Source organism: Scatophagus argus, chromosome 8 (assembly GCF_020382885.2).
Source record: "Scatophagus argus isolate fScaArg1 chromosome 8, fScaArg1.pri, whole genome shotgun sequence".
NCBI lineage: Eukaryota > Metazoa > Chordata > Actinopteri > Scatophagidae > Scatophagus > Scatophagus argus.
The window spans coordinates 26,176,958-26,190,752 of NC_058500.1; positions in this window are offsets into that span (position 1 = coordinate 26,176,958).

Below are 13,795 nucleotides of genomic sequence, written 5' to 3' on the forward strand. Positions count from 1 at the left end.
TGGGGGTCAGTCATTGGTATCAATTCTTTCATCCTCCAGGAACTGCCTGCATACTCTTGCCACATGAGACTGTGTATTGTCGTGCACCAGGATGAACCCAGGACCCACTGCTTCAGCGTAGGTTCTGAAAATGGGTCCAAGGATTTCATCCCGATACCTAATGGTAGTCAGGGTGCCGTTGTCTAGCCTGTAGAGGTCCATGTGCTTCTCCATGGATATGCCTTCCCAGATCATCACTGACCCACTACCATACAAGTCATGCTCCATGATGTTACAGGCAGCATAACATTCTTTACAGCTTCTCCAGACCCTTTCAAATCTGTCACATGTGCTCATGGTGAACCTGCTCTCATCTACGAAAAGCACAGGGCAACATTGGCGGACCTGACGATTCTGGTGTTCTATGGCAAATGCCAGTCAAATTCCATGTAGCCCGACAGTGAGCACAGAGAGGACAGAGGGCCCTCAGGCCACCCTCTTGAAGTCTGTTTCTGATTGTTTGGTCAGAGACATTCACACCAGTGCCCTGCTGAAAGTCATTTTGTAAGGCTCTGGCAGTGCTCATGTAACAGGGTAATAACTTCCCTTGGCGTCATTGTTGTTCCACTTGCCATTGGGATATGGTTGTGGCTGTATGTGGCAATTGTTGGTTCCCCATGGACAGTATGGATTGGTGCACCTATGGAGCCCCTGCGAACTTGGCAGGGGACACCCCACTACTGATGCCAGTTTGCTCCATGCTGTCCATGTGGTGAGTCGTGTCATAATAAGCTCTGCCAATTAAAGGACAAACTCTATTATTCTACACTGTAAATTTATATAGTATTTGTATGGCTTGACATTTCTTAAATGTGACAGTAACTAGCCTGTAAACATTCCATTTTACTTTTATATGTTTAAATGCACCCCATTATAGGAAAGTCGCTAGCTTAGATGCTACAATAATGGCCAGTCTTAGGTTGTATATTTCAGTGTATGTTCGTCGCAGAGTTTATTGCTATTCCTGCCTGTGAGACATTTTTGCTCCTGTTTTCCCAGGATATCGCCAATAAATGGCGAGTTGAACCAAATTCACTGAGTCAGCTTTTCACTAAAAAATATTCATAACGGTGCAACGACCGTTACTATGGTGCCGTGACCCGAGCTCGCCATGCTCGTCTGTGTCCTGGGGCCTTCGTCATCGCGAGTGGAGCGGTGGTGTCCGTGTGGCCGAGTTGGCGACACAGTGGCTGACCTGTGTGAGCAATTCTTCTTCAGCTTCGGTGAGCACGGACCGCATCCCTGCAGCCTGTCTCCTGGAAGCAGCGGCGCTCGTCGCGTGGCCTTCTCTGCTGGGCAGGAGTGAAGTCTGCGTTGCAGGTGTGGGGCATTATATTGAACCGGAAAGCAGTGGTACGTGTGCTGTGGGACTCCAGTGGCACTGTGCTGTAAATCTGATTTCATTCGCTGGCAATAACTCAAGGGTCTGTCGTCAAATTAATGCCCTTGCTGTTTTCTTACCTCTTGTTTTATTCTTGTTCTTGATCACAGTTAATCTGTCTGTCAACTAATTATTTTTTTCTCTTCACTGTTATAAATGTATTTATTTTCTTTTTGTTATTGAGTCCCAGACATACAACATATTTGTTTGTTTTGTTTAGTATTGTGGAGACTTTTTGTTTTCATTTCTTTCTATGCTCCATGCATTAAAATATGGATGGTAATGTGGGTTATAGTAAGGGGAAGGGTTTAGTGACCCCAACTGTGGCTGCATCCACCCCTATGCCTGTTTTTGAAAACCGGATGACTGCAGCCTGTGTTGATGGGGTACCTCACCGAGGTGAGTCACCGTCTCAACAGCTGGTCAGATGGTCCCCCAGCTGAGAATGTTCTGACGGACTTAGCATCGCAAATTGGAATCTCAGTAGGTGAAAGCATTGCCGCCTGTGTTGAGTCACGCTTAGGTTGTGGGTTGGGGCCTAGTGTGGTGGAGGTGGCTGATCCATCACTGTTGAATGTCATAGTTAAGTCTGATGTTAAGGAACTGGGGGCAGCCGTGGCCCAGAGGTTGGAGAAGCGGCTTGTGATCGGAGGGTCACCGGTTCGATTCCCCCACTGGACAGGCAGGAAAAATTTGGATGTGGTGGAGTGATTAATGCGAAAAATGCTCCCCCCACTTCATTAGCCGGCTGATGTGCCCTTGAGCAAGGCACTTAACCCCCAATATGCTCCCTGGGCACTTGATGCTGCCCACTGCTCCTGTGTGTGTTTCACTGCATGTAGTTTGCAGGGTGTTGCATGTGTGTGTTCAACCATGGATGGGATAAATGCAGTAGTCAAATTCAGTATGTGTGTATGTAAATATATATATATATACTGCCAATAAAAGTTGATTGATTCTTCTTAACCTGTGAGTTTTAAGGGTGATGGTAGTGACACTCTTACAGTCCAGGAGTGGGAAGCCGTGGTGGTGACCTACATGAAGAAGAAAGAAGTGCCAATCACTGATCAGGTGGAGGAGGTGCTCAGTAGATTGGTGGGGAGGGCACGTGAGGTTGTAAGGGTGGGTTTACGTAGTAAGCCGTTTCTGTCCCTGTCTGTGGGCCCTGACCCCATTTTTGAAATATTGAAACAGCACTTCAGTGATACAGTTTCTTCTAGCATGCCCTTAGCTGACGTTTTATGCCACTCTTCCCAGGACTGGTGAATGCCCCTTTGACTATTGGTTGAGGTTAAAAAGGGCTATGGAGGTGACTGAGGATTGCCTTAGGCACCAGAACAAGACAAGGAGAAGCGGCTTGTGATCGGAGGGTCACCGGTTCGATTCCCCCACCGCAGGGTGATCGTGCCAATGTTGGTGGCTGATGGCCAGAATGAAGATGTAATCATTGGTAGCAATCTACTTAGGTATTTGGTCCGGCATTTGGCGCGTGATGGGAGGTTGTCTGACAGCAAGTTGTCAACCTCTGGTGGTAAGAGTGATCCTCTTAGTAGGCTGCTAAGCTTGATGGCTGGGGTGGATCGGGGCACTGCAGACGTGCCTACAAGAATTGAGACTGTTCAACTGAAGAAGGCTGTGGCTCTAGAGCCTATGACTGAACATTTAGTTTGGGGCAAGCTGCGGCCAGTGGGTGATATGACTGTTGGTTGCACTGTCATGGTGGAACCTACAAGTGCTGGCTTGAGACCTAGGTCAGTCTTGGTTGGGAGGATGGTGGCCGTGCTGAGAGATGATGGGTGGCTGCCCATAAAAGTAATAAACCCGGCTGATGGTTCTGTCACTCTGAGACGCAATGCTAAGCTTGCTGATGTATTTTCCTGTGCAGCACTCGAGAGTTTTGGGTCTTCTGCAGTTCCCTGCACCACACAGCCCAACTTGCAACAAACTGTGACACGGTCAAATACAGACCCGATTGTCTGTGCGGATGAGCGCAGCCTGGTTTCTGAGATATCTAGTGCACCTGACCATCCTGTGTCTAGAGAAACAAATGCTCAAACTGATCAGTTCCATTCTGTACTACATGACATTGGTTTGTCTGACATTGATATTGATTCCTGTGAAGTCTCTCCTTCTTGTAGAGGCAGGCTGATTGGTCTCTTGTCAGAATACCAGTCTATCTTCTCTAGAGACAGGCTGGACTGTACAGGTTGTCTTCACCGGATAAGACTAGTGGATGAGAAACCCTTCTGTCTGCCATGCAGACGGGTGCCTCCCACCCAGTATGAGAAGCTCAGACAGGCGTTGAATGAGATGGAGGAGCGGGAAATTATACGCAAGTCGAGCAGTGAGTTTGCGTCGCCCCTAGTGCTGGTCTGGAAGAAGTCAGGTGATATGAGGATCTGTAATAATTTTCGCTGGCTTAATGCCCGCACCATCAAAGATGCCCACCCGTTTCCCCATCCAGCTGATGCTCTGGCGGCATTTGGTGGAAATGCTTTGTTCTCCGCCATGGACCTGACATCTGGGCATTATAATGTTGAAGTACATGAGGAAGACAAAAAGTACACTGCTTTCAAGTCGCCATTCTGGTTGTATGAATACAATTGGATGCTACAGGGGCCATGTAATAGCCCTGCAACGTTTATGAGAATGATGCTTAGCATCTTTGGCGACCAGAACTTCCTCTGTCTTTTGTGCTATCTTGACGACGTTTTGGTCTTTGCTCCCACAGAAGACCTAGCTTTGGAGCGGTTGGAGCTGGTCTTTCAGTGGGTCAAGGCTCACAACCTCAAGCTTGCCCCAAGGAAGTGCCACTTCCTCCAGACATCTGTCAAGTTCCTTGGTCACACTGTTAGAGCTGATGGTATAACATCTGATCCAGATAAAGTGACAGCTATCACGTCATTGACAGAGGCAGATTTTATGGAGCATGGTACGAATGTCCCTTCTCAGCGGAAGGTGTGGTCATTTCTTGGCATGGTGGTGTACTACCAACAATTCATTGTAGGTTGTTCTGCAATAGCAAAGCCCTTGTTTGGTCTTACATCAGGCAGTAAAGGTCCTCGTGGATAGGGGATGAAGCACCAGAGGGTTCAGCGGAAACTAAGTGCTGAGGACTGGACAGAGGACTGTAAAAGGTCCTTCCAGCAGGTGAAGCAAGCTCTGCTGGACCAGGTTACCTTGGCTCACCCTGATTTCAGTCGACCATTTGTGCTTTCCGTGGATGCGTCTAGTAACGGTCTCGGAGCTGTTCTGTCACAGGTCCCTGTTGGTGGAGCTACTGCGAGGCCAATAGCCTTTGCTAGCAAGTACCCTGCACACAGATTGGAGTTTTTTGCCTTGAAGTGGGCTGTGTGCGACAAGTTCCATAATTGGTTGAGGGGTCATCAGTTCACTGTGGGGACCGATAACAATCCTTTGACGTATGTGTTGTCCAAGGCTCGGCTGGATGCGTGTGAGCAGAGGTGGATTGACAAGTTAGCTCCTATTCAGTTTGACATCAGGTATATTCCTGGTCCCAAGAATGTGGTGGCTGATGCTTTAAATAGGGAGCCATTTGTATATCCCAGTACTCTCCATCGCTTGACTAGAGTACCCTATAGTGACCTTCTTGATGAGGCACAGGCAGTGTGTACATGGTGTTCAGGAGGCGTTCTGCTGGTCTGCTCACCCTCCTGATAACACCACATGGGCGCTGCCAGCTTATTGTCTCTCAAGTTGCGAAGGCTGATGGTTTGACGTCACAGAATGTGGCGGCAGTCTTCTTAGTGCAGTGCTTCTCAATTATTTTCTGTTGCGCCCCCCCCTTGCAAGAAGAAAACAATTCGCGCCCCCCCCCCACTCTCCGCCGCGACTATAAATAATAGTAATAATAATATGTAATAATATTTAATAATATGTAATAATATGATGCTAACAGTGCTCGCTGGTTTACTGAAGTAGCATTCACAAAGCGGGATGATTGTTGGCAATATTCGGCACGTTTTGGCTGAAAAAACTCCAGCGGCTTATCAGCATGATTGGGATGTAATGCCTTCAAGTGGCGCCTTAATTTATTTGGCTTCATGCTGTCCGCTGCCAGCATTTTTAGACACAGTAAACACACCGGTCTTTCGTCTCCCACTGTAGTCACAGTGACGCCAAGCGCTACATATGCTTCGTCATATTTCCTCGTCTTAGCTTTCGGGTGAGTTACTTTTGTCTCATTATCTTCGTCTCTCTCCGCCTTTCTTTTCATCCCTGTTAAAAATTTCTTCATGTTGTCTCTTAAGGGTTCGTTTACTGCACTTCATATCGCCTGCTCGGTGCAAAAAAACCGCTACACCATAGAGCTAATACTCCCTGCGCACACTCTGACAATGAGAGCGCCACTGCTAACTACTGTAGTGGATGTGCAATTACACTTTATTCTAGTACGGCAAAAGTGACATGCACACACACACACAGCAAACCCGGGGCAGTGGGCGACCGCGTGCAGCGCCCGGGGAGCAGTGGGGGTTAGGTACCTTGCTCAAGGGTACCTCAGCCATGGACACCGGTACGGGGAATCGAACCAGCGATCCACCGGTTACGGGTCCGACACCCTAACTGCTTGATCCACGACTGCCCCTGGAGGAAAAAAAAAAAATAAAAAAAAAAATAAGCCCCCCCTGGCATCGCACCTCCCTAGGGGGGCGCGCCCCACTATTTGAGAAGCACTGTCTTAGTGCATGATGAGCAGGATGCACGTGTGCACCCTCATGAGCTTCTGCTGTCTCAGCTCTCCCAGACTGTGCTAACAGTCTGAGCATGCTGGCTTGGAGCCATTCTCTAGGGATGTGTTGAGGGAAAAGCAGCAATGTGATTCCATCCTGAGTAGGGTGATCTTCTTTGTGGAGGGAAGACAAAGACCTTCCAGGCGTGAACGTGCTAAGGAACCTGTTGAGGTGGTGAAACTACTGAAGTATTGGGACAAGTTGGCAATGAAACATGGTGTGCTGCATCGTGTAACTAAAGACATCTTAACTAAGAGGAAGTCTTATTTGTATGTTGTCCCGTCTTCGCTGCGTTCAACACTGTTACAGGGTGTTCATGATAACGCTGGTCACCAGGGTCGACAGCGTACACTGTATCTGGCAAGGCAGAGCCGCTAACGACACACGGCTACGCCAGTTGGAGGTCACCAAAGTTAATATTGAGTCGGTGTGTAATTTGGCAAAAACTATGTCGGACTCCCTAGCATTCTCTGGTCCCCTCCCGAATCTGACCAGTGATGACATGTTTAGCCGCATCGCGCATTGTCATCGCGCCGTCGCTGGCTGTCACGGTGTCCAGAAAACAATATGGCCTTTATAGATAACTGGGAGACTTTCTGGGGAAAACCTGGCCTTATTAGCAGAGATGGCATTCATCCCACCTGGGGTGGTGCGGCTCTTATTTCTACCAATATAGCCAAGTTTATTAGACAACCAACCCCCTGACAACCCAGGGTCGAGGCCAGGAAGCAGAGTCGCTGTTTTACACACTTCTGTGCTGCTTCTGTAGGACTGCCGCCCTCTGTTAAATGTAGAATAAATAAAAATATAAATGCACACAGTAATACTAAGTTTAACAATCCCATAGAAATAGTGTCAGTGTCTCGTCCTCCCATAGTCCAACTAGCACAAAATTTAAGAAGTGTTAATCATAATAACCTCTTAAAAATACAAACTAGCAAATATTTAAAGCCAAAAACTAGGACAATCAGATGTGGATTATCAAATATACGATCCCTCCACTCTAAATCCCTCCTAGTCAGTGATCTAATTATTGATCATCAGACTGATATATTCTGCCTCATTGAGACTTGGTTACGGGATGAAGAATATGGTAGTTTAAATGAATCAACTCCATCTGGTTATATTAACTATCATGTTCCTCGAGGCACAGGCCAAGGAGGAGGAGTGGCAGCAATCTACCACTCCAGTCTTCAGATTAACCCCAAACCTAGATCTATCTATAGTTCATTTGAGAGTCTCACTCTCAGCCTGTCTCACCAAAACTGGAAGCCAGAAAAGCCAGTTTTATTAGTTGTTGTGTATCGCCCACCTACTGCTGCTTACTCAGAGTTCCTGTCTGAGATTTCTGACTTCTTATCTAGTTTAGTGCTCAGTACAGATAAAGTCATTATAGTGGGTAACTTTAACATTCATATGGATGTTGACTCTGACAGTCTTAAGACAGCCTTTAGTTCACTCTTAGATTCAATAGGTTTCCTTCAGATAGTGAATTAACCAACACATTGCCATAATCACACACTCAATCTAGTTCTCACCTACGACCTAGAAACTAAGAACCTGTTAGCTGTCCCTCAAAACCCTCTCCTTTCAGACCATTCACTTGTAATTTTTGAACTAACTCTAACAGACCTTACAGCACACAACAGAAAGGTCTACTATACCAGATGCCTCTCTGAAGATAGTGTAGACAGATTTAGGGATACAGTCCCATCACAGCCCCCCTCAGCACCATGTACCAGTACAACAAAGTGTACTGATTTAAACGTTACTCCTGGAGAAATTGATTCTTCTGTTAACAACACTGCAGCCATGTTGCACACAGTTCTAGATATGGTTGCTCCACTGAAAAAAAGGTTACAAATCATAGGAGGCTAGCTCCTTGGTTTAATTCAAATATAAGAACACTGAAGCAAACATCAAGACGGATGGAGAGGAAGTGGTACTCCTCCAAATCAATTGAATCCCAGAGGGCCTGGAAAGACAGTCTATTGGCATACAAAAGGCCCTTCGTGAAGCCAGAACTGCCTATTATTCAACAGTAATAGAGCAAAAGAAGAACAACCCACATTTTCTCTTTAACACTGTAGCCAGGCTGACCAAGAGTCACAGCTCTGTTGAACCTTGTATTCTTGCAGCTCTTAGCAGTGAAGACTTCATGAGTTTCTTCACAATAAAATCAATAACATTAGAGAAAAAATCAATTAAGATCCCCCCAGAATAGCCGATATAGTGCCATCTCTAGAAACCTCTTTTAATCCTACTCCATCTCCGGACAGCTTCCTGCCCATAGACCTCCCCGAGCTGACCTCCAGCATTAACAAATCTACCCAACTACATGTCTCTTAGACCCCATCCCAACTAAGCTCCTCAAGGACATCTTTCCCTTGACTGGCGTTTCCTTCTTAGATCAGATCAACTTATCCGTAACAACAGGTTATGTACCACAGGCGTTTAAAGCCGCTGTTATTAGACCTTTGCTTAAAAAACCTTCACTTGACCCAGACATCTTAGCAAACTATAGGCCGATATCCAACCTCCCGTTTTTATCTAAAATACTTGAAAGAGTGGTTGCAAATCAGTTAATTGATCACCTACACAGGAACAGTCTCTTTGAAATGTTTCAGTCTGGTTTCAGAGCCCATCACAGCACAGAAACAGCACTGTTTAAAGTTACAAATGACCTCCTCATGGCATCAGACCGCGGGCTTGTCTCCATACTCGTTCTGCTGGATCTCAGTGCTGCTTTCGACACAGTAGATCACAACATTTTATTACTTGCAGTTCCCAGAATTCATATAAGTAGAATGGGAGGACGAGCCTTCAGCTATCAGGCACCCTTACTGTGGAACCAGTTGCCAATCTGGGTTCGACAGGCAAGCACCACCTCCACTTTTAAGACTAAACTTAAAACCTTTCTGTTTAGTAAAGCATATAGCTAGCCTCAAACAAAGTGTGTAGGGCTGGTAGGCATAATTACACTCACTTCTTGACATATAGCCACAGGTAGAATAGGTCTGACTAACTGTTAATCTTTAAATCTCTATCATAGCTAAGCTGCTATAGGCCTATGCTGCTGAGGGACACAAACATGATCCACCAAGCAGTTCCCCTCCTCCTTTTGCACTTCTATTCTCTCCACTCGTCAGATTAACATACAATTCATTATTTTATGTCACTAACTGTGTGTCCAGTTCTCCTCGTAGTTTTGTGTCTCTCCCTCCCTTTCTCTCTCTCTCTCTCTCTCTCTGTATCTTTCTGCAGGTATCTAAATGATAGGATAGTGGTTTTCAACAGAATATGAAAAATACATGAATGATACAGCATTTCATTATAATTTCATAATTATCGTTTCAGTCTTGTGAAATGTTAAGTTGAGATTTTGTTTTACTTGTCTTTTTAGTAATGTTCTTCTCATGTGGTTAACTGCTTTCCTGCCTGTACAACATCCATTGCACGTCTGCCCGTCCTGGGTGAGGGATCCCTCCTCTGTTGCTCACCCTGAGGTTTCTTCCATTTTTTCCTGTTAAAGGTTTTTCTGGGAGTTTTTCCTTAATCGATGTGAAGGTCGAAGAGCAGAGGATGTTGCTGATGTTATGTTAAGCCCTTTGAGACAAACTGCTTGTAAAAATGGTCTATACAAATAAAGTTGTCTTGTCAAGTTGTCTTATGTTTTGAAAATCTGTGTGTGTGTGTGTTTGTTTGTGTGTGTGGACATATATGCATGCGTTGTGTGTGCATCTTATTAATATACACTGGGTGTTCATTGGGCTCCATGTAGTAGTAGTGGGAGCAGCCATTTTGTGTGTGCCATTTTGTGACTACAACTGTGTTTCAATATTAATAGCTGCAATTCTGTTGAGCAGCTGTGCACGTTACCATGGAAACAGGCCCCCTCCTCGCCCCAGCCCCTCCCTTCCCTGTCAGCCAGGGAGGCTGTCCCAGGTAAAAGAGAGAGAATCCTTGATCGCTCCAGAGAAAAAGATAGCTATAAAAAGGCCCTCAAACAAATGCTTCTTGCAACCAAACGAAAGGTCGCAGGGCAAAAATTCTTTTGCCGTGAGCGCCGGGCACTTGTCTACTAACGTCATGTGGAGTTTCATCTTTCCCGGTCAAAGTATACATCGTACAGGCAGGATACAAGATACAAGATACAAGATACAAGATAGGTTTATTTGTCACATACACAATCATACACGGTACAATGTACAGTGAAATTCTTTGTGTCCCTGCTACCAAAAAAATAGGTAAATAAAAAATTTTAATTTAAAGAAAAAAAAAAAAAATTAAAATTAAATTTAAAAAAGTGAAAATGTGCATTATTTACATGAGTGGTATTTACATCTAGTGCATGTAGTGCAGGTGGGAGTGAGATTGTCCAGATTAACGCTCACTGTTGAGCAGACGGATGGCCTGGGGGAAGAAGCTTCTCCTCATCCTCTCAGTGTTGGTTGTCAGGCAGCGGAACCGACGGCCTGATGGCAACAGGGAGAAGAGTGAGTGTCCGGGGTGATGGGGCTGCCTGAGGATCTTCTCGGCTCTCGACCTGCATCGTTTGGTGTAAATGTCCTGCAGGTCGGGACAGGTTGTTCTGATTGTCCGCTCAGCTGAGCGAACTACCCTCCTAAGGGCCGAGAGGTCCTGCTTTGTGCAGCTGCCCATCCATGTGGTGATGCTCCCACTCAAGATACTCTCAGTGGTGCAGGTGTAAAAGTTCCTGAGCACCTTGAGGGGGAGCCTGAAGTCTCTGAGGCACCTGAGGTGGAAGAGACGCTGCCTGGCCTTCTTAACAGTCCTGTTAATGTGCAGTGACCAGGACAGGTCCCGTGTGATAGTCACACCGAGGTATTTAAAACTGTCCACCCTTTCCACCTCAGACCCGCCGATGCAGAGTGGACGGATGTCCTTCTGCTGCTTCTTCCTGTAGTCCACAATCAGCTCCTTAGTTTTGCTGACGTTCAGCAGGAGGTTATTCTCCTGGCACCAGCTCTCCAGGTGGGTGACCTCCTTCCTGTAGGCCTCCTCCTTGTTGTGGGAGATTAACCCCACGATGGCTGTGTCGTCAGCAAACTTTATGATGGTGTTACTGTCTGATGTGGACACACAGTCATGTGTATACAGGGAGTACAGCAGGGGACTCAGCACGCAGCCTTGGGGGGATCCAGTGTTGAGGGTGAGGGGGGATGAGCTATGGGGGCCCACGCGTACCACCTGTTGTCTGCCAGTAAGGAAGCTGTGGATCCACCTGCACAGGGAGGAGTTCAGTCCGAGATCATACAGCTTGGTTACCAGTCTGGAGGGGACTATGGTATTGAATGCTGAACTGTAGTCCACAAACAGCACTCTCACATAGTTCCCCATCCTAGTGTCTACGTGGGAAAGTGTCTTGTGCAGCAGGAAGGTTATGGCGTCGTCTGTGGATCTGTCTGGGCGGTATGCAAACTGTAGGGGGTCCAGGGTGGGGGGCAGAGAGGAGGTGATGAATGTTTTGACCAGCTTCTCAAAACATTTCATCACCACAAATGTGAGGGCTATGGGGCGATAGTCATTGGGATTACTGGGCTGGGCTGTCTTTGGGACGGGGACTACAACAGACTTCTTAAAGCAGCTGGGAATCACACACTGTGAGAGGGAGAGGTTGAATATCATTGTAAACACCGGTGCGAGCTGTTCTGCGCAGGCTTTGAGGACTCGACCGCTAATGCCGTCAGGCCCTGCTGCTTTCCTGGTGTTTACACTTTTAAACATCCTTCTCACCTCCAGCTCTGTCACAGTGAGCGTCACCTCTTCACCGACTCGAAGCGAGCAAAGAAGTTGTTGAGCTCATCAGCCAGAGAAGCGTCGACTCTCATCTCGGGTGGATGTGTAGCTTTGTAGTCCGTGATGGTGCGTAGTCCCTGCCACAGCGCCCTGGAGTTGCTCCCCTCCATCTGCAGCTCCAGTCTTGCGTCGCGGCGTTTAGCCCCCTTCACCGTCCTACGGACAGCGTAGGTGGCTGCCCTGTACAGCGTCATGTCTCCGATGGCGAGTCCTGAGTTGTAGGCGGCGGTGCGGGTCCTCAGCGCGTCGCGGACAGTTTTGTCCACCCACGGCTTCTGGTTGGGAAAAGTTCTGGTGGTGGCTGTTGGTGTTACGTCTTTCACCATTTTCCCGATAAATCCCACAACCGCTTCCGTGAACTCGTTGAGGTCACCGTCCGAGCTGCACCGAAACATATCCCAGTCCGCTGAATCCAGTGCGCCCCGCAGAGCGGCCCCTGATTGGTCAGTCCACCGTGTTACTTCTCTGACTGCAGGAGATTCCTGCTTCAGCCGTTGTTTGTATTTCAGCATGAGAAGGACTGCACTGTGGTCCAAAAGGCCAAACGGAGGCAGAGACTTGGCCCTGTAACCATCCTGGAAAGGAGAGTAACAGTGGTCCAGAGTCCTATCTCCTCTGGTGGGGCAGTCGATGTGTTGTTTAAACTCCTCCATCACTCCATCACCTTCCTCAGGTTAGCACGGTTAAAGTCCCCGGCCACGATGAGGGCTGCATCAGGCTGGTTAGCTTGATAGGTGGATATAGCCTCATGTAGCTCGGTGAGAGCAGTGTCCGTGTTCGCCTGAGGTGGGATGTAAACAGCGCTGATGATGACCGAAGTAAACTCGCGGGGCAGGTAGAAAGGACGGCACTGGATGGTCAGGAGCTCCAGGTCAGGGGAACATGAGTGTCTGAGAGACACAACATTCCTGTTGTCACACCAGTTGTTGTTTACCATCAGACACACACCACCTCCCTTTGATTTACCGGACTCGCCCATCCTGTCCTTGCGGTGAACTGAGAAGAACTCCGCTGGTTGAACGGCGTGGTCCGGAGTCAGGGGGGTCAGCCATGTCTCAGTGAGGCAGATGACGTTACAGTCCCGTATATCCCTCTGGAACTTTATTCTGGCCCTGAGTTCATCGAGCTTGTTTTCCAGTGACTGGACATTGGCGAGTAGGATGCTGGGCAGAGGTGACTGGTGTGCTCTGCGTCTCAGTCTGTTCCTAACGCCGGCTCGTTTCCCTCGGGGCCTTCTCCGTGACCTGCGGCCTGAGCGTCCGTTGTTGTTGTTGTTGTTGTATCCTGCCCGTAGGATGTCGACGGGCCAGGTCGGGTCCGGGATTAAGTTGATAGGAGCACAGTTTGAGTACTGTGCTCCAAGGTTGATTAGTGTCTGTCTGTCGTATGTGTTACGACCTACAACAGGATGGCTTAACAAGTTGAAAATTACGCTAAAAACGACTATATACAAACAAATTTCGGGAGCAGGTACGACAGCGGCCGACCTCACCAGCGCCATCTTGAATTCTGATGAAACGCCTTGGTTTTCGGGATCGGCATCGAAAAACTTTAACATGGGAGTGAATGAGAGGAGGGAGGCGCACTCCCCGCTTGAGGAACTCCTGACCAAATACCGTTGGTGTGTTGATGTATAATTCGTGCATGTGCGATACACACTCATAAAACTTCCAGCTGAAAAACCAAAAAAAACTGAAACATTAATGTATTAGAGAAAATTTAGCCCCAACCCTCCTTACCCATTTAAACTTTGAATGGCGTCTCTTGGTAAAACTATCGCAGAACTAGAGGTCAACAAAGA